Here is a 19,439-nt window from a genome sequence, read left to right on the forward strand (position 1 = left end):
GCTGCTGCTGCTAGAAATCTGCACCCATTGCCTCAGTGCTTTCCCAGCATGACATGCACAACACAATGGGACGGCCATAAAAATACTATTTAGTTGACCTCACATTGTCCAGCAAGGTCAGCATCTTGGTTCTGAAGTGCACAGTGCAAGCCTCACTGCGCTCCCAGTGCACCATCTGTCCCAAAGTCTAAATTGGGGAATATCTAACACTTAATAACAAGTGCAATTACAAAAGTATTAAATGCATCCCATAAATTCCAAATATATAATCACAATTATATGAGTATAACATACATACTGCAAACAATTATACCCACTTTAATCAGTTAACTTACTACCTGAATATCAAAACTCAAGGCTTCAACCAACTAGAATATTCTGTAACTAAATTTACTAACTAGTTTTTAAATCAAAATTGTTAATATTTCTAACAGCTGCAGTGAAAAATACACAGTTCGTTACGAAGATTCTTCAATTTCGATTTCACTTTTTTGGTAAGTTATGGTTTTAACCCTTAAAATGCTGCAGGTGAGTTACTTCATCAGAATATGGTTGAGTTGCTGGAGCCAACAATAAAATATTTAATCCAGTGGTAGTCTTCCTGATTTGATGCTGTAAAGCATGTCAAAAGTTGACCTGGCCATACCTTTTGAGCTAGTTTGCAACCTTACAGATTCTTGATGCAAGCCCTATGTCCAAAATGGAAAATAGACCCAGGATGCAGAAAAAAAAGTGTAAGCAAAGTGTTTTAATATTAAGAAATAGACAAAGGGTAATTTTACACTTGAGCTACTGGCAGGGATCCTTGCCTTCCAGCAACACACTCGGAAACTTGGGCAGCACTTCCCACAATTTTCCGACCATTAAAATGAATGTAATGGATAAAACAGGGTTAATAATTATAAATAAATATAAAGTTAAAATAACAAAAATAGGAGGGAGAAAGGGGAAGAAACCAAAAAAAAAGAAAGGGGAAGACAATATGATGGGGAACAAAAGAGGTCGGGCAAGCAGAAGAGTTAACATTTTTTAATTTTAAATTAACCATGTTATTTTGGTTGCAGTATTATTGCCTCACAGATGGATGTTGCTATGTCATGATTATCACACCGTCATAAAGTATTCTACTCAAATACAGTGCAGAAGATGTGACATGTTACATTCAACATGTTTGACCTAACTGCCCTAAAAGGAGGAACACCACACCTGGCATTCGTGGACTTTGACCAACTGGTCATAAACCTGAAAAAGAATATTCGGTAAGCGCCCTGGGCTAAACTGATGCATTATGAATCTTACTAAATTGAACATAATACCATGACAAATAACATCTGATCTGAAAGTGTACAATCTGTGCAGAATGTTACTGATTTTTTTGAAGTGTTTTGTGCAATGTTTAATGAAACCTACAAAGATCACCAGAAATCTAAAAACCACAAACTAAAATCTGAAATTGGAGATCCCCTGCAGCTTTTACAATATGTTACTGTGTAGAAATGTACTAGTGGATTGACGACTGTGTTGAGCATATAGTATGGTAACTACTAAAGATAACTGAAGAGCATCTTATGCTGGGTTCAGAATTCTATTTTGTCACAGTCAGTCATGCTGTGCAATGGGATTGGACAGGAGAGGATTTGGTCAAGATCGGGTCTTAATTTATTTGGAGATAAACACATTAAGAACAGTTTTTTGAAGAATCGGTTTATTATCAAATAGGATTGTGCACATTGTTCTGTTGTGTGGGGTTTGGCTAGCAGAATAAGCAATCACATGAGCTGAGAACAGGCGAGAATAATGATCGACAGGCCAGCCTGGCTCAATCATGGCATCTGCAGGAATAAACTTGCCAATGGGAGCTGGGATTCTTCCCACTCAGCTCCAGATAACTGTGCAAGCCAGTGCCTTAATGGGTAGGGTGGTCCTGACAACAGCAGGAAGCTTGCCGATGCTCTGTGCTAGTTGTTGACAATAACCCTAATGGACAGCAGAACAGTGGGAGGACTCACTGCAGATATTGTTATATCCCTACTGTTCTTCACAAATAATGCTGCTTAAATTCATGGAGAACGAGGCACTCTGACCACAACGGGGCAAAACTTTAAAAAAAACACACCAAGTGGGAGAGCAATGAACCTGAAGGGGGAGCTCTGAAGCCTCCAATCTTCTGGGGCAGATGATCCCATTTTAAACATCATAAAATACGTAATCTGTACCTTTTGACAATCATGTCATAGTTGAGAACGGTTGACATGTCAAAAAATTCAGAGATGTCACGAGAACTGGCCCCAATCTGCATACTGATGTGATTCCTACTTAAAATTAAAAATTGTGTTTAACTTGTCTCATTTTAATTCCTGAAGGAATGTATGGTGTGAACAGAATACACAATTAAGATCAGTGGGATACAGGCTGTACAGCACTTTGAAACTGACTAGAACTCAAGTTATCAAGTTAGCCCACTAGTTGAATATAAATGGTGTGTCTTAGCTCCTCATTAGGTACTCTTTATTCACATTGTTATTATCATGTGCCCCATTCATCATCAAAATATGGGTTCTGTGCATGGACCCACAGTACACAAATTTATCTACTGTGCACAGAGATGAAAACTGCACCTTAAAGGTTTGTAGTCTAATGAAGCTCTCATGATGCATACAGTAATAGTTGCACAATATGAAAATCTTTTCTCTTGAGCTTTTTACCTCATCACAGACAGCACATATGTGATTCTAACATTCCATTACATTGAAAGCTGAAGGTTTTTTCCATTCATTTAAAATTGAAGGATACACTTGGGTAAATTCACGTAGAAGAAAACAGATTGACAGCACGAGCCACTAGCATACAGCAATTACTGTGACACATACCTTTTCAAAAATTGGATGAATCAAACCTACATTTACCACCAAACACTTCTTGTAAGCATTTTTTTTAAAGTAAAAAAATTCAATTCAGGATTTCAGCTCAAAGTCCATCTTTTAGGAACTGAGTAGTTTTTTTCTTAATCTCAGATTTTCACAGCCCCTCAGTAAATGCTCTGAAGTAAATACTAGGGAGCTTCCACAAAAATCTATTTCTGAAAATTCAGTAGAAATGTCTGTGAAGAAAAATGTGATTCTGAGGAATTCAAACCCAAGCTCCAGGACTGACTAGCTTTATTAGATCTAGAGAATTCAGTTAGATATACTTACATATTTTTCAAAGCTGAATAATCCCATTATTTTTCTGTTGTTGAAACTGTTAGTGCTCACTAACAGCTAATTAGCAGCTTCAATACAGAAAATTCTAATCCATTTATTTCAGAGATATTAAAATGGAATTTGTGCTTGATTGAATTTTAAATTTTTTTATTTCCATTCTGCCCACCATCAAGCCTGCTAATCACAACATATATGCACTGCAAATCGCAGGAAGCAGTGCCCAGCGTCCAGTTTATTTAAACCAGTGTTGTCCAATACTTTAGCCACTAGCCAAATGAGAATCCAAATGTTATTAATTGCACTTCATATTAGTAAATAAAAAATGAGTAATAGACACTGTCATTTGGAAAATGGTGGTGGGCCTCCTCCTTCTATTGATGGTGCTCCAACAATGATGTTAGGTTGGGAATTACAGACATTGACCCAGAAATGATGAAGGATCGTCAATATGCACCAAGGTCAGAATGGTGTGCAACTTGGAGGGGAACTTGGAGGTGATGCGGTTCCCAAAACATTGCTGCTTTTGTCTTTCTCAGTGCTAGAGATCGCAGGGGAGGGAGGTTCTGTTGAAGTAACTTTAGTGAGTTCCTGCAGTGCATCCTGTAGATTGTACATACTGCAGCCATAGTGAGCTGGTGATGGAGGGGGTGAATATTGAGTCAAGTGGCAGGGGCACTGATCAAGCAAACTGCTCTGTCCTAAATAAATTTTGAGCTTCTTGAGTGACATTACAGTTGTATCCATCCAGAGTGATATTTCATCATATGCCTTGGAGATGGTGGAGAGCCTTTGAGGGGTCAGGAGGTGAGCCACTCGTCGTAAAGTACATAGTCCCTTCCCTGCTCTTGTAGCCACAGTGTTGGTATGGCTGGTCAATGGTGATCTCCCCCCAAGATGTTCATGGTACGGGACCTGGCCATGGTGGTGTCACTGAAGGTCAAAGGAAGATAGCTTAGGCTTTCCCTTTTTCAAGCTGGTGATTATTTGCCACAATTGTGGCGGAAATATTACCTGCCACTTGTCAGTCCAAGCCTGGTTGTTATCCAGGTCCTGCTGTAGCCTGACATGGGCTTGCTTCATTATCGGAGGAGTTATGAATGGAGATGAACATTGCGGAATCGTCAGCAAACAGACCCTGACCTTATGACAGAGGGAAGATCATTGATGAAGCAGCTGAAAATGGCTGAGCCAAGGACAATGCCCTGAGGAACTCCTGTGGTAATATCCCAGGGCTGTGATGATTGGCCATCAACAAGCACATGCATGTTTCTTTATGTCAGGTATGACTCCAGCCACTAGAGCTTTCTCTTTGATCCCTGGTGACTTCAGTTTCGCTAGGGCTCCTTGATCCATTCTCAGTTGAATGCTGTTAGTTAGAGATGCAATGAAATCCAAGAAGATACATGGAGGCAAATATCTCCCAGGTACATGTATAATGTTTTTATAATTTGGCCCAGAAATTAAGGAGGGATACTGCTCTCAGTTTGTGAGTGCATGTTCCAGGTACCTCTCTGTTCATTGTCAGTATTTTTTGAAGTCTGAAATAGGTGTTCCTAACTGATAAATAGCATCAGGAAGGGTTATGAAAGCAATATTAGTTACTTTCACTTCCAATTAATCTGCCATTAATGGGTTTAACTTTCACTTTGGTGAAGGTCTGTCAGGTATGAATGATTGACTCATTCATTTATACCAAAAGAATCCTCCATTGGTCTCACGATAAAGATTATAAGTAAACTGATGAAAATAAATCAAACCCTCAACTATATGGTATTAACCTGCTAATAAAATTAGGCATACTGCCTCAGTTCATCCGTTGTTGAAACCCTCATCCATGCCTTTGTTACCTCTAGACAGGACTATTCCGATGATCTCCTGGCCTGCCTCCCATCTTCCACCCTCCAAAAACTTGAGCTCATCCAAAACTCTGCTGCCCATAACCTAATTCGCACCAAGTCCCGTTCATCCATCACTTTTGTGCTAGCTGACCTACATTGGCTCCCAGTCCGGAAATGCCTCAATTTTAAAATTCTCATCCTTGTTTTCAAATCCCTTCATGGCCTCACCCCTCCCCATCTCTGTAACCACCTCCAGCCCTACAACCCTCCGAGATCTCCGCACTCCTCCAATTCTGGCCTCTTACGCATCCCCGATTTTAATCGCTCCATCATTGGTGGCGGTGCCTTCAGCTTAGGCACTAAGCTCTGGAATTCCCTCCCTAAACCTCTCTGCCTCTCCTCCTTTAAGTTGCTCCTTAAACCTACCTCTTTGATCAAGCTTTTGGTCACCTGTCCTAATATCTCCTTATGTGGTTCGGTGACAAATTTTGTTTGATAACGTTCCTGTGAAGTGCCTTGGGATGTTATACTACATTAAACGTGCTATATAAATGCAAGTTGTTGTTGTTCAAACTTGAAAAATGTACGAATTTCCAAGAAGTGCTATGCTTGAATCAGAGTTATGCTGGGTTCAAAAATTCTATTTGTTGGAAATAAGAAATATTTAGTTTGCAGATCTTATATGGAATTACATAAGACTATACAGCATAGAAACAGGCCATTAGGCGCAACAGCCTCCTCCCTCCCTATTTCACCGAACCTTATCAGCATATCCTTCTATTCCTTTCTCCCTCATGTGTTTATCTAGCTTCCCCTTCCAATTCCCGAGTCCAAATCGTTTATAAAATGGTGAATAATAGTGGTCCCAGCACTAATCCTTCTGGAACACCACTTCCCACCTTTTGCCAGTGTGAGTAACTATCTTTAACCCCTACTCTGTTTTCTATTTTGTAGCCAGCTTGCTATCCATTCTGCTACTTGTTCCCTGACTCCACATGCTCTGACATTAGTCATGAGTCTACTATGTCGTACCTTATTGAAGGCCTTTTGAAAATCCAAATATATTCCATCTACTGCATTACCTTTGTCTACCCTTTCTGTTACTGCTTCAAAAAATTCAATAAGGTTGGTCAAGCATGACCTTCCCTTTTGAAATCCGTGCTGACTATTCTTTATTATATTTTCGGTTTCTAGCTGTTTTTATATTACATCTTTGAGTAAGGATAATAATGCCTCTGCTATCTCTTCCCTAACTTCTTTTAATATGCGCGGATGCAATCCATCTGGACCAGGGGTTTTATCCTCTCTAAGTTTGATTTGTTTATCAATTATCTCCCCCCTTTCTATCTTAAATGGCTTTATATCTTTTTTGATCTCTTCTTCCAATGTCATGCCCACCATATTAGTCTCCCTCGTAAATACTGAGGCAAAGTAATTATTTAATATTTCTGCCATTTTGCTATCATTACCTGTGAGTTTATCATGTGTATCCCTCAATGGCCCTATCACTATCCTGATTTTTCTATTGTTATTTAGGTGTCTGTAGAATATCTTACTATTTCTTTTTGTATTCCTTGATAATTTAATTTCATAGTTTCTCTTTGCCTTCCTAACTGTTCTTTTTTCATTTCTTTCCTAACATTTTCATATTCCCTTTTGTCATCCTTTCCTTTGTTCCTTTGTTGCCTACTTAGTGTATGCCTTTTTCTTCAGTTTCAATTTTGCCCTTCTTTCTTTATTCATCCATGGTGTTTCATTACTGGCTAATTTGTTCTTGCTTTTGGTGCCAGTTAATCATTCAAATGTTCAGTTTAAAGAAACATCCATTTTACACAAAAGCTATTATCCCATCAGTGAACTCTGACAGTAGGCTGATTACTGCATTCAGTACTCTGACCATTTAAAAAAAAGATAATTGGGAAACGTTACGTTGTATGATAGTGTCCTGCTTAGCCGAGGAACTTTGTCCCACTATAGTGGTTTGATACACTGAAGCTCTGTTTTTCAATCAAAATTATGCTTGGAGCATGCACGATCTTATCAGCAGTTTTCTCTCACTCAAATGAAACACATATTTACCTAAGGGGTCTAACAAAAAGACAGCTCTAGGATTACATTCTTGCACCTATGTAAGTAACAGGAAGGCAGTCAAGTGGCAGAATGTAATTACATCTGTCAGGAAAGAAGGTATTTTTTCTTTGACAGGAGTTGGGCTCAAGTCAAAAACATTATGAAGTTTTTTGAAAAAAAACTTTCCGAAAACAGGTTGCAATTACAATGCTACAAGAAAATTGCAGAAGGGAAAGTGTGTCAGCCATCCTGCGTCCCAATGACTGAAAATCTTGGGCCTTAACTTGCTGTAGCAGGGCATCTAACGGTGTCCACCATTAGTTAGACTTTCCCTTGCATGTTTAGGTTTATTAATTTTGTGCGCAACAAGTTGCAGAAAGTGCGAGCTGATAACGTCGCAGCAAGGGAAACAGGGTATCTAGAACCTGAGTGAACAGGGCAAGCAACTATGCATCTCCTTCACCAATCAGATTGAAGGATTGTGAAATTAATAGCGCAAGGACTGAGAAGGAAGTATAAATTAGATTGGCTGAATTCAATGTCAAATCAGGTACAGAAAGAGAAATAAGTTGAGGGAAAGAAAGAGTGGATTAAGAGAGAGAGAAAAAGGAAACAGAAAGGAAAAGTTAAAAAAAAGTTTTTAAATTTTAAATTTTACATATTTAAAATCTCCAACAACAATTAAAATCTGAAGGAATGAGACTCCACATTTGTAATAGTCAATTTTTGTGCCAGTGAGGTTGGCTAGCAGTAATTAACACTTATCATGTCATTAAAAGGGTACTTAGACTGAAATGGACAAGATTTTCTGTGGCGAGTTTAGTTCGCATCTACCACGCAAATACAGCAACTTCACGCCATTCAATCTATTTCAATGGCGAGGCAGACAGAGTGATGTCGTTTTCATGAAGCTTATGGCGAAGCAGTGCAACTTAGACAACAACTTTTGGATTTTTGAGTTTAATCACACGTTCCCCCCTCACCTGAGGTTGCTGTACCATTTGTGCATAAATAACAGTGAGTGCCATTAACCTCACTGTTATTTTGACAGCAAATTATGGCCCCTTCATAATCTTAGCAAGTGCTTCTGCTGTGGCTGGGAGATACAAACTTTCTCTCCAAAGAGACTATGTGCATACGTTGCCTTTGACCCCAGCCCCAGCCTAAATATATTAATATACATTTGAAATCTGTCTTTAATTAGATCCTTCGGCTGTTTGAATTGATTCTTTTAAGACCTGCCCTGATATCTGCTGCAGAATTTGTAGGCTAAGCGGAGGCAGTGGAGATTCCAGTTCTCACAATCAGTCACAAAAAGCATCCTCATATAATTTATAGAAATTGTGAAGTCAACACGTCCCATGAATTAAAATTTTCATCTTTAAGAAAATAACTAAGTAAAACTTTAAAAGACAATATTTGCAAGTACCGGCTAAAAATGGATAAGGGATGAGGACTTGTATTGGGAACAGGGTGGGAAGGCATACAATAAAATACAAATGGAAAAAGAACACCCCCTCTATACACCTTCCTTCATAGATCAGAAAGGTTTTTGGTGAATACTCGTGGCACAAGGAGGAGAAATAAATGCCCAAATTCAGTATTTCCAAATTACTTAAATTTAAAATCCTCATCATCTTCAAATCCACAGCTCACCCTATTTCTGCAACCTCCTCCAGCTTTATATTCATCGCTGAACTCTTTAGACCTTGTGTGCATCCCCCTCTCCTTCACCCCACCACTGGTGGAAGAGCCTTAAACTGCCTCAACCCCACGGTCTTCCTTCCCTAAACCCCTCCCCCTCTCCATTTCTCCCTCCATCATTAAAAAACTTCTTGAAACCCAACTTTTCAACCAAGCAATTGATAATTTCTCCTAAATTTTCCACTATGGCTTGGCAACTGCACTTATATTTCTTTAAACTAGTTTTTCTCCCCCTTGTGTAAAACACTTTGGGATGTTTTCGATGTTAAAGGCACTATATAAATTCAAGTTGTTTTTTTGCTACATAATTCTCCATACACAATTCAACTCTTGCTATGCCTTTATCATTTAGGGCTACAATGGAAAATGGTACAAAATAATAAATATTATCCTGACCAAAAAAGTACTGATATGCATAGATATTTGTATGACTGTTACAGCAAAATGGCTGGGCCCACAATAATACTTTTTACCAAAGATACTTTTTACCAACAGTGAATAAAACATGAAAATCATTATGAAATAGTGGTTCTTGTTAAATCCAAAATTGCTGCTGAAAAGATGATGCTGAGTGTACAGTCAGATTACTAGCTTGTCAAATTCAACTCACTACAAGGATAAAAGGTTTCCTGTCTCAAAACTGTGGTAAATGAAGCATGTAGAAAGCTACAGGTAGCAGCTGGGAGGAGTGGTCAGGGCCCAGGGCTAAGTGCCAGGCCTTGGCTCAGTATTTTCATTTTTGTTCTAATTTTTGGCTAATCTTTATTTATTTAGATGCCAGTTGACACAATTTATTCCTGCAGCAATCCTGACATAGTGTCACAGATGGGCAGAATGCCCATGGACATTCTGCAATGGCTTCAGTGACTTTATTACTGCTCTTTCCCCAAACTACAAACTGAAAAATTATTGTGTAACAACAACTTCAATAAATGACAAAGTGGCAACTTTGGCATTTTTGTTAAATTCACATTACTCTCTTCATTTTATAGTCAAGTAGAGATCTAATAGTGATTAAAACAAATTTACTGTATCCTGACAATAGTAGGCAAGGCTGGAACTTTCCAAACACTAGTAATCATCACTGGAGGATAACATTAATTTCGCAGTACAACAGCAGTGGCATTTTAGGATGTAAAAGTGTCTTTCAATTGATGAAAAGCTGTGACATGCAGCATCCTTTTTCTAGTAACATCAGATATTGTATTGGTGGCGATGTACAACGACTCATTTAATGTTTTGTAGTTTCACTTGTTCGATCATTTGCTTTAAAATATACACTTAAAAATATAAATATACATTACTGAAATAGTGTAATTTTTTCTAATGCATACTTTCCTGCTTTCCATACATCTATGATGAATAGCTTGTAATAAATGGACAGTGCACAGAACTAAAGGGGTGATTCTGCCATCAGGGTTTCCAGCAGGCAGCAACATTCACAGAAGGAACGTCTTGGAAAACGACAAGCGTGCAGCTTATGTCGAAAGTAAAATTACTCAATTGGAGGAGGGCCAATTTCAGTGGGATAAGAACAGATCTGGCCCGAGTAAATTGGAATCATAGATTGGCAGCAAAACTGTAATTGAACAGTGGGCAGCTTTTAAAGAGATGATTCGGGTACAGACAAGGTAGATTCCAATGAGGGAGAAAGGTAGGACAACTAAAGCCACAGCACCCTGGATGACAAAGGAGATAGAGAATAAGATGAAGTGGAAAAAAGCGGCACATGACAGGTGTCAGGCTGATAACACAACTGAGAACCAGGAAGAATATAGAAAGTTCAGAAGGGAAGTGAAAAAGGAAATAAGAGGAGCAAAGAAAGAGTACGAGAATAGACTAGCGACCAACATGAAAGGGAATCCAAAAGTCTTCTACAGGCTTATCAACAGTAAACGGGTAGTAAGAGGAGGGGTGGGACCGATTAGCGACCATAAAGGAGATCTGCTCATGGAGGCAGTGGACATGGCTGAGGTATTAAATGAATACTTTGCATCGGTCTTTACCAAGGAAGAAGATGCTACCAGGGTCTCGGTAAAGGAAGATATTGTTAAGATACTGGATGAGCTAAAAATTGAGAAAAGAGAGGTACTAGAAAGGCCAGCTGTATTAAGAGTAGATAAGTCACCTGGTCCAGATGGGATGCACCCTAGGATGCTGAGGGAAGTAAGGGGGGAAATTGAGGAGATACTGACCATAATCGTCCAGACATCCTTTATCTAAGGGTTGGTGTCAGAGGACTGGAGAATTGAAAATGTTACACCCTTGTTCAAAAATGGGTGTAAGGATAAACCCAGCAACTATACACCAGTCAGTTTAACCTCAGTGGTTGGGAAACTTTTGGAAACGATAATCTGGGACAGAATTAACAGTCACTTGGACGAGTGTGGATTGATTAGGGAAAGCCAGTACGGATTTGTTAAAGGCAAGTTGTGTTTACCAACTTGATAAGAGTTTTTTGATGAGGTAACAGAGAGAGTAGATGAGGGCAATGCAGTTGATGTGGTGTATATGGGTTTTCAAAAAGCAGTTGATAAAGTGCCACATGGTAGGCTTGCTATTAAGATTGCAGTTCATGGAATAAAGGGGGCAATAGCAACATGGATACAAAATTGGCTAAATGACAGGAAACAGAGAGTAGTGGTGAGTGGTTGTTTTTCGGACTGGAGGGAGGTGTACAGTGGTGTTCCCCAGGAGTTGGGGCTGGGATCACTGCTTTCCTTGATCTATATTAAAGACTTGGACTTGGGAGTACAGGGCACTATTTCAAAATCTGCAGAGGACACAAAACTTGGAAGGGTAGTGAACAGTGAGGAGGATAGCGATAGACTTCAAGAGGATATAGACACTCTGATGGCATTTTTAAATTATTCATTCATGGGATGTGGGCGTCGCTGGCAAGGCCAGCATTTATTGCCCATCCCTAATTGCTCTTGAGATGGGTGGACACATGGCAGATGAAATTTAACGCAGAAAAACGCGAGGTGATGCATTTCGGTAGGAAAAATGAGGAGAGGCAATTTAAACTAGAGGCACAATTCTAAAAGGGGTGGAGGAACAGAGGGATTTGGGGGTATATGTGCATAAATTATTGAAGGTGGCAGGGCAGGTTGAGAAAGCGGTTTAAAAAGCATACGGGATCCTGGGCTTTATAAATAGAGGCATAGAGTACAAAAGTATGGAAGCCATGATGAACCTTTATAAAACACTGGTTCGGCCACAACTGGAGTATTGTGTCCAGTTCTGGGCACCGTACTTTGGGAAGGATGTGAAGGCCTTAGGGAGGGTGCAGAGGTGATTTACTAGAATGATTCCAGGGATGAGGGACTTAAATTACGTGAATAGACTGGAGAAGCTGGGATTGTTTTCCTTGGAACAGAGAAGGTTGAGACAAGATTCGATAGAGGTGTTCAAAATCATGAACGGTCTAGACAGAGTAGTTAGAGAAAAACTGTTCCCATTCGAAGAAGGGTCAAGAACCAGAGGGCATAGATTTAAGGTGATTGGCAAAAGAACCAAAGGTGATATGAGAAAAAACTTTTTTACACAGCGAGTGGTTAGGATCTGGAATGCATTGCCCGAGGGAGTGGTGGAGGCAGATTCAATCATGGCCTTCAAAAGGTAACTGGATAAGTACTTGAAATGAAAAAATGGGCAGGGCTAGGGGGTTAGGGCGGGACAGTGGGACTAGCTGGATTGCTCATGCATAGAACCGGCGTGGACTCGATGGGCCGAATGCCACCTTCCGTGCTGTAACCTTCTATGATTCCATGACTCCATGTCTTGTCTGCTATTAAAATTAAGTTTAATACCAAATTAAAATGAATAGAGGGAACATAATACATTGCGGGGCAAGAAAATCCCAAGATGTGCTCCCTGGGAGCGCGGAGTGTGGAATTACTCCTTAAATATTCAATATGACTCTTCCCCCCCCACCACCATCTTCCTCAGATAAATACTGCTATACATCCTATTAATCGCTTTGATTATACTACATTATAGCAGCACTAGAGTGAGGGAAGCAAGATTGGAGAGAACCTACAAAGATATATGATTGTTCTTGGTTGTGCTAAGTGTCGGCTTTCCCTGGATCTTTCACCATTACCAGAAGGTAGTTGCCTATCGTTGATCACCCCAGGCACTTCTAAATGATCACTAATTTTACCTTGAATTATGGATTATAAGTGTTTGCCCACAACTGACATTAGGCTAACTGGTCAATGTTTATATGTTTCATCTTTCTCTCCCTTCTTGAACAAAGATGTTACATTAACTACTCTCCAGGCCCACAGCACAATTTACATATTTAAGGAGAATTGAAAAATTGTGGTCTTAGCTTTTGCTATGTCCTTTCTGACTTCTTTCATAGGCCGATGGGTCATGTCATTAGGGCCTGGTAACAGGTCTACCTTGAGAGCTATTAATTTTTTTCACAACCAATTCTTTTTCTACAGTTGACTATCAATTCTCCAACAAGAAAGAGACTAACCACCTTCCCTTGACATTCAACGTCATTACCATCGCCAAATCCCCCACCATCAACATCCTGGGGGTCACCATTGACCAGAAACTTAACTGGGCCAGCCACATAAATACTGTGGCTAAAAAAGCAGGTCAGAGGCTGGGTATTCTGCGGCAAGTGACTCACCACCTGACTCCCCAAAGCCTTTCCACCGTCTACAAGGCACAAGTCAGGAGTGTGATGGAATACTTTCCACTTGCCCGGATGAGTGCAGCTCCAACAACACTCAAGAAGCTCAGCACCATCCATAACCCTGTAAGACCAAATGAGATAGGAGCAGGAGTAGGCCATTTGGCCCTTCGAGCCTGCTCCGTTATTTAATGAGATCACGGCTGATCTGATTTTTACCTCAACTCCACTTTCCCTCCTTTTCCCCATATTCTTTGACTCCCTTGCTGAACAAAAATTTGTCTAACTCAGCCTTGAATGTATTCAATGACTCAGCCTCCACAGCTTTTTGTGGTAAAGAATTCCAAAGATTCACGGCCCTCTGGGAGAAGAAATTCCTCCTCATTTCCGTCTTAAACAGGCGACCCCCTATTCTGAGGCTTTGCCCTCCAGTTTTAGATTTCCCCATGAGGGGTAACACCCTCTCGGCATCTATCCTATCGAGTCCCCTCAGAATTTTATATACTTCAATAAGATCTCATCTCATTCTTCTAAACTCCAATGAGTATAGACCCAACCTGTTCAATCTTTCTTCATACGACAAACCTTCCATACCCGGAATCAACCTAGTTAACCTTCTCTGAACTGCCTTTTTTTTTCTGACACTCTGGGGTGCCTTATTGCCTTACAGATTCATTCCAGATTCCTTGCAGTGACATTACATCAAGCCAAAGCTCTACAAGCCAAAGCTCTACACTCTGCCCGAGGGGATTTCTCCCTGACTGCATCCCCCCGGCATACAATGGCAGGAAGGCTCCAAATGGTTGCCTTCCCCCACTTGACCACTTGATCTTTGCAGGTATATCCTTCCTTAAATAAGGGCACCTGAACTGTACGCAGTACTCCAGGTGTGGTCTCACCAGCACTCTGTACAGTTGTAGCATGACTTCCCTGCTTTTATACTCCATCCCCCTAGAAATAAAAGCCAATATTTCATTTGCCTTCCGGATTACCTGCTGCACCTGTATGTTGACCTTTTGTGTTTCATGTACGAGGAAAACCAGATCCCTCTGTACCGCAGCATTTTGTAGTATTTCTCCATTCAAATAATAATTTGCTTTTTTATTTTTCCTCCCAAAGTAGATGACTTCACATTTTCCCACATTATATTCCATCTGCCAAATTTTTGCCCATTCGCTTAACCTGTCAATATCCCTTTGCAGACACTTTTTGTGTCCTCCTCGCAACTTGCTTTTCCACCTATCTTTGCATCATCAGCATATTTGGCCACAGTGCACTCTGTTCCTTCATCCAAGTCATTGATATATATTATAAATAGTTGAGGCCCCAGAACTGATCCCTGCATCACCCATTAGTTACAGATTGCCATTTTGAAAATGACCCTTTTATCCCGACTCTTTGTTTTCTGTTAGTTAGCCAATCCTCTATCCATGCCAGTATATCACCCCCAGCACCATGAGCTCTTATCTTGTGCAGTAATCTTTTATGTGGTATCTTATCGAATGCCTTTTGGAAATCCAAATATACTGCATCCATTGGTTCCCCTTTATCCACCCTGCCCATTACTTCCTCAAAGAACTCTAATAAATTTGTCAGACATGATTTCCCCTTCATAAAACAATGTTGACTCCCCTTGATTGTATTACGAGTCTCCAAATGTCCTGCTACTACTTCCTTAATAATGGATTCTAGCAGTTTCCCAATGACAGATGTTAGGCTAACTGGTTTATAGTTACCTGTTTTCTGTCTCACTCCCTTCTTGAATAGGGGTGCTACGTTTGAGGTTTTCTAATCCGCTGGGACCTTTCCAGAATCTAGTGAATTCTGGAAGATTACAACCAATGCATCCACTATCTCTGTAGCTACTTTCTTTAAGACCCTCGGATGCAAGCCATCAGGTCCAGGGGGCTTGTCAGCCTTTAGACCCACTAGTTTACCTAGTACTTTTTCTGTAGTGATAGTGATTGTTTTTAGTTCCTCCCTCTCCTTTGCCCCTTGATTTTCTACTATTATTGGTATGTTATCGGTGTCTTCTACTATGAGGACAGATACAAAATATCTGTTCAATTCCTCTGCCATTTCCTTGTTTTCCATTATTATTTCCCCAGTCTCATCCTCTAAGGGACCAATGTTTACTTTAGCTACCGTCTTCCTTTTTATATACTTGTAGAAGCTTTTACGGGCAGTTTTTATATTTCTTGCTAGTTTACTCTCATAATTTATTTTCTCCCTCTTTATTATTCTTTTAGTCATCCTTTGCTGGTTTTTAAAGTTTTCCCAATCTTCGGGCTTTCCAGTAATCTTTGCCATGTTACATCTTTTTAAATGTTTGCCACTGCTTATCCACCATCATACCATCTAATCTGTTTACCCAGTCCACTTTAACCAATTCCACCCTCATTCCTTTATAATTGCCCTTATTTAATGATTAAGGATGAAGCAGCCCGCTTGATTGACACCCCATCCAACACCTTAAACATTCACTCCCTCCACCATCAGCGCACCATGGCTGCAGTGTGTACCATCTATAAGATGCACTGCAGCAACTCACCAAGGCTTCTTCGACAGCACCTCCCAAACCCGCGACCTCTACCACCTAGGAGGACAAGGGCAGCAGGCACATGGGAACAACACCACCTGCACGTTCCCCTCCAAGTCACACACCATCCTGACTTGGAAATATATCGCCGTTCCTTCATCGTCGTTGGGTCAAAATCCTGGAACTCCCTACCTAACAGCACTGTGGGAGTACCTTCACCACATGGACTGCAGCAGTTCAAAGTGGCGGCTCACCACCAAGGGCAATTAGGGATGGGCAATAAATGCTGAGCTTGCCAGCAACGCCCACATCCCATGAATGATTTTTTAAAAAATCAATTATTCCATAAAGGAATATATTTATTTCGTACTCTATCCATCTCATTTGAACATTTCGCATTACTGATATGTTGACCGGTTTGTTAACTTTTCTGCCTAGTTAATTTCAGTCAGATCCCTTCGTACTGAACTTTGCCTTTTTCCAGACTTGCTCATCTTTGACTCTATTTATTCTTTTCTATTTTTACAATGAACCTGAACTATGCTGTAGTTTCTATTCTCCAATTGTTCTCTTATTCTCACATTGTTTTTTTTCCCCAATTCATTTCCCCAAAGTACATCAAACAATGCTTTTTACCTTGTTGGACTAGAAACAGACATATCTAGGAAGCTATCCTTGATATATTCTAAAAAGCATTCCCTACTATAAACAAATGCATTACTTTTACTGCAGTCTATCTTGAGATAATTAAAATCACCCAATATTATTCTTCTGTTGTTCACGTATATCTGTCTGCCCCTCTGAAGATCTTCCCCTCCAACCCACATCCAATTTTTAATGCATGCTGAAAATCATACCATTTCCCTTCCTAACTCTATCTATATGGATTCTGTCTTAATAAAAAATCCTGGTACACTCTTACGTCCTAGCATGGTGACAGAATCCTTCGCTAACACTACCATCCTACCACTGTTTCCCTCCCTAGCTCTCCTGAAAATGTTATAAACAGGAATATTAAGTTTCCAGTCCAGGTCTAAGCCACATCCCTGTAATAGATATGTTACCATATCCTTCTTATTGCCTCTATCTCTCCCACTTTGTTTTTGTTTTGAAGGAATCATGGCTAGACAAAGAGCCAAGTACCTCTATTCTCAGATGAAATTTAGCAGGTGCTGATGAGAGAAATGCAGCAAAAAGAGGGTTGCCCACAGGCGGGGGATACCACAATGAATGTAGTAACAAACATTCAGAGAATGTGGAAGCTCATGAGAAAAATGTTGACAGCCTCAGTAAGTTTGCAAGGTAAGGCAAATGGCCTATATCAAGTAGGTGGCCAAATTATGCAACAACAGTTTCCCCTCACACTGTTACACTCTGACAGTGGCTGCCTACTAAGCAGTCAGAAAACATTTCTTTCCAGGCCTTAAAATGAAGGTATGCTTGCATGATCCTATTTTGGTAATCAGAGATAACTTCCAAATTGTTGGAGTGGCTGCCCTCTACATTCATGACATGGGATTGTGTGCAGAGGCCCATTAGGTCCAAATGAGAACCAATGATGTCCTGGGCTTTGGGGAATTCTGCCACAAGGAAAAATTACACAGCCTTCTCATTCTGCTGCACGTTGTCCATGAAGAAGAGAATTATACTATTTGCCCTAGCAAACAACACATCAGTCACCTGCTTGGTACATTTGTGAACAGCAGATTGATTGTTACTGACGTTCCCTGTGGCAGCTTGGCAATGACCCAAACATCAGGCTGTGTTGACCTTGACAAACATTGGCAGTGCTGTGGTGGAGGTTGGCTGGAGGTCAACTCGAGGTCAGACTCTAGGAGACAGCAAAACTTTGTTCCTGCCTTCCTAGTGACAGAGAGCTTATAAAAGCAGTTTTCATCCTAATTCCAAGGTAGATATGGCTTCATGGCTAAAGGTGGGAGCGAGCAATCTGCTTCTGATGCAATCTGACCTGCTTCCTTTTATCCTCTTCTTCCTCCAAATAATATAAATCCAACGAAGATTCCTCTTTTTGCCATTCAATAAAATCACGGCTGAACAACCTCAACTCCTGCCCAACCCTCAGCCTTCAATATACTCAACGACAGAGCACCTACAGCCCACTGGGGTAGAGAATTCCAAAGATTCACAACCCTGTGAGTGAAGAAATGCCTCCTTATCTTAGTCGTAAATGGCCGACCCCTTATCGTGTGACTATGCCCTCTAGTTCTAGTCTCTCAGCCTCTACCCTGTCAAGCTCCCTCAGAATCTTATATGTTTCAATGAGATCACCTCTCATTCTTCTAAACTCCACAGAATATCGGCCCATTCTACTCAACCTCTCCTCATAGGACAATCCTCTCATCCCAGGAATTAATCTAGTGAACCTTCGTTGCACCAGCTCTGAGGCAAGTATATCCTTCCTTAGATATGGAGACCAAAACTGTATTCAGTACCCCAGGTGAGGTATCACCAAATCCCTGTACAATGTAGCATGTACAATAATATGCATTCATTACAATAGATTTAGATATTAAAATGAAGTTTTCACCTGTTTTTGGTGAGACCATCTTAGGTCTGCTTCAAGGCTTGACCAGAAGTTCGCATACAGCAGAGATCTGGTAACATCAATAACTGCCCAACTTTACAACCCCCCAGTGTCTATTACCACGTTTGATGTTTGATTACCACGAACGATGATGCCATAAAATTTATTCTTTTATGTTCAAAGAATTATTCAAAAGACTAAATAATGTTAGTTTCCAAAAAAGTTATTTTCTGCTTTTTGCTACATTCATCAAGTCCCTTGCTTTCACTCATTAAGATATTAAACTTGAATAGTTTGAACTAATATCTGACTGTAGTCTTAACTTGCCAGAGCGATAAGTTTAAGATGCTGTGATTTGAGATCTGCAGCATTCCTGGTCAGTTGGTAAGTGCATCGACTGCATAACTATCTGAAGTGCCTCAATGTCTACGGTCTGAAAAGTCAATCTCATATAATCTCTGTAGCCACTCTACGGCAAAAGTAGGCTACTTATCAATGCAGTCCGTATGTACACATACACAATGATTTAATCTGCACTATTTCTTTTCATTTGGACTTTCTTTATAAAACCACCTGCACAGAGAATGAAATAAAGAATAATAAAGGAGATCTAAACAGACCTGCTGTGAAATAATTGAATTTGAAGAGCAACACAGAAACTCTAAGTTGTTTTAGTGTGATGGATGCTGACTCTGTCCAGAATCGGTTTGTCAAGTTTAGGTCTTACTTGATACTAAAGTCTCCTCCTGAGCCTCCCCCTGGCATGAACAACTTGTTTATTGGAAGCAGTGATCCAGTGCTGACAGAATTTAAAGCTTCATGAAAGAAAATGTCACAAGTCCAGGAAAGCACATTTGTGCTGGAGAGTCAAAGATCAGATCAAATTAGA

At 40.2% G+C, this 19,439-nt stretch overlaps 1 protein-coding gene across 1 annotated transcript in view; it reads right to left on the minus strand.

The window, feature by feature from the left end:
* gpc6a (glypican 6a) overlaps window positions 1-19,439 on the minus strand; it is a 1,048,968-nt gene that overhangs the window by 922,037 nt on the left and 107,492 nt on the right. The gene's annotated exons all lie outside the window — the stretch shown is intronic.

The sequence above is a fragment of the Heptranchias perlo genome, chromosome 6 (assembly GCF_035084215.1).
Source record: "Heptranchias perlo isolate sHepPer1 chromosome 6, sHepPer1.hap1, whole genome shotgun sequence".
Classification (NCBI taxonomy): domain Eukaryota; kingdom Metazoa; phylum Chordata; class Chondrichthyes; order Hexanchiformes; family Hexanchidae; genus Heptranchias; species Heptranchias perlo.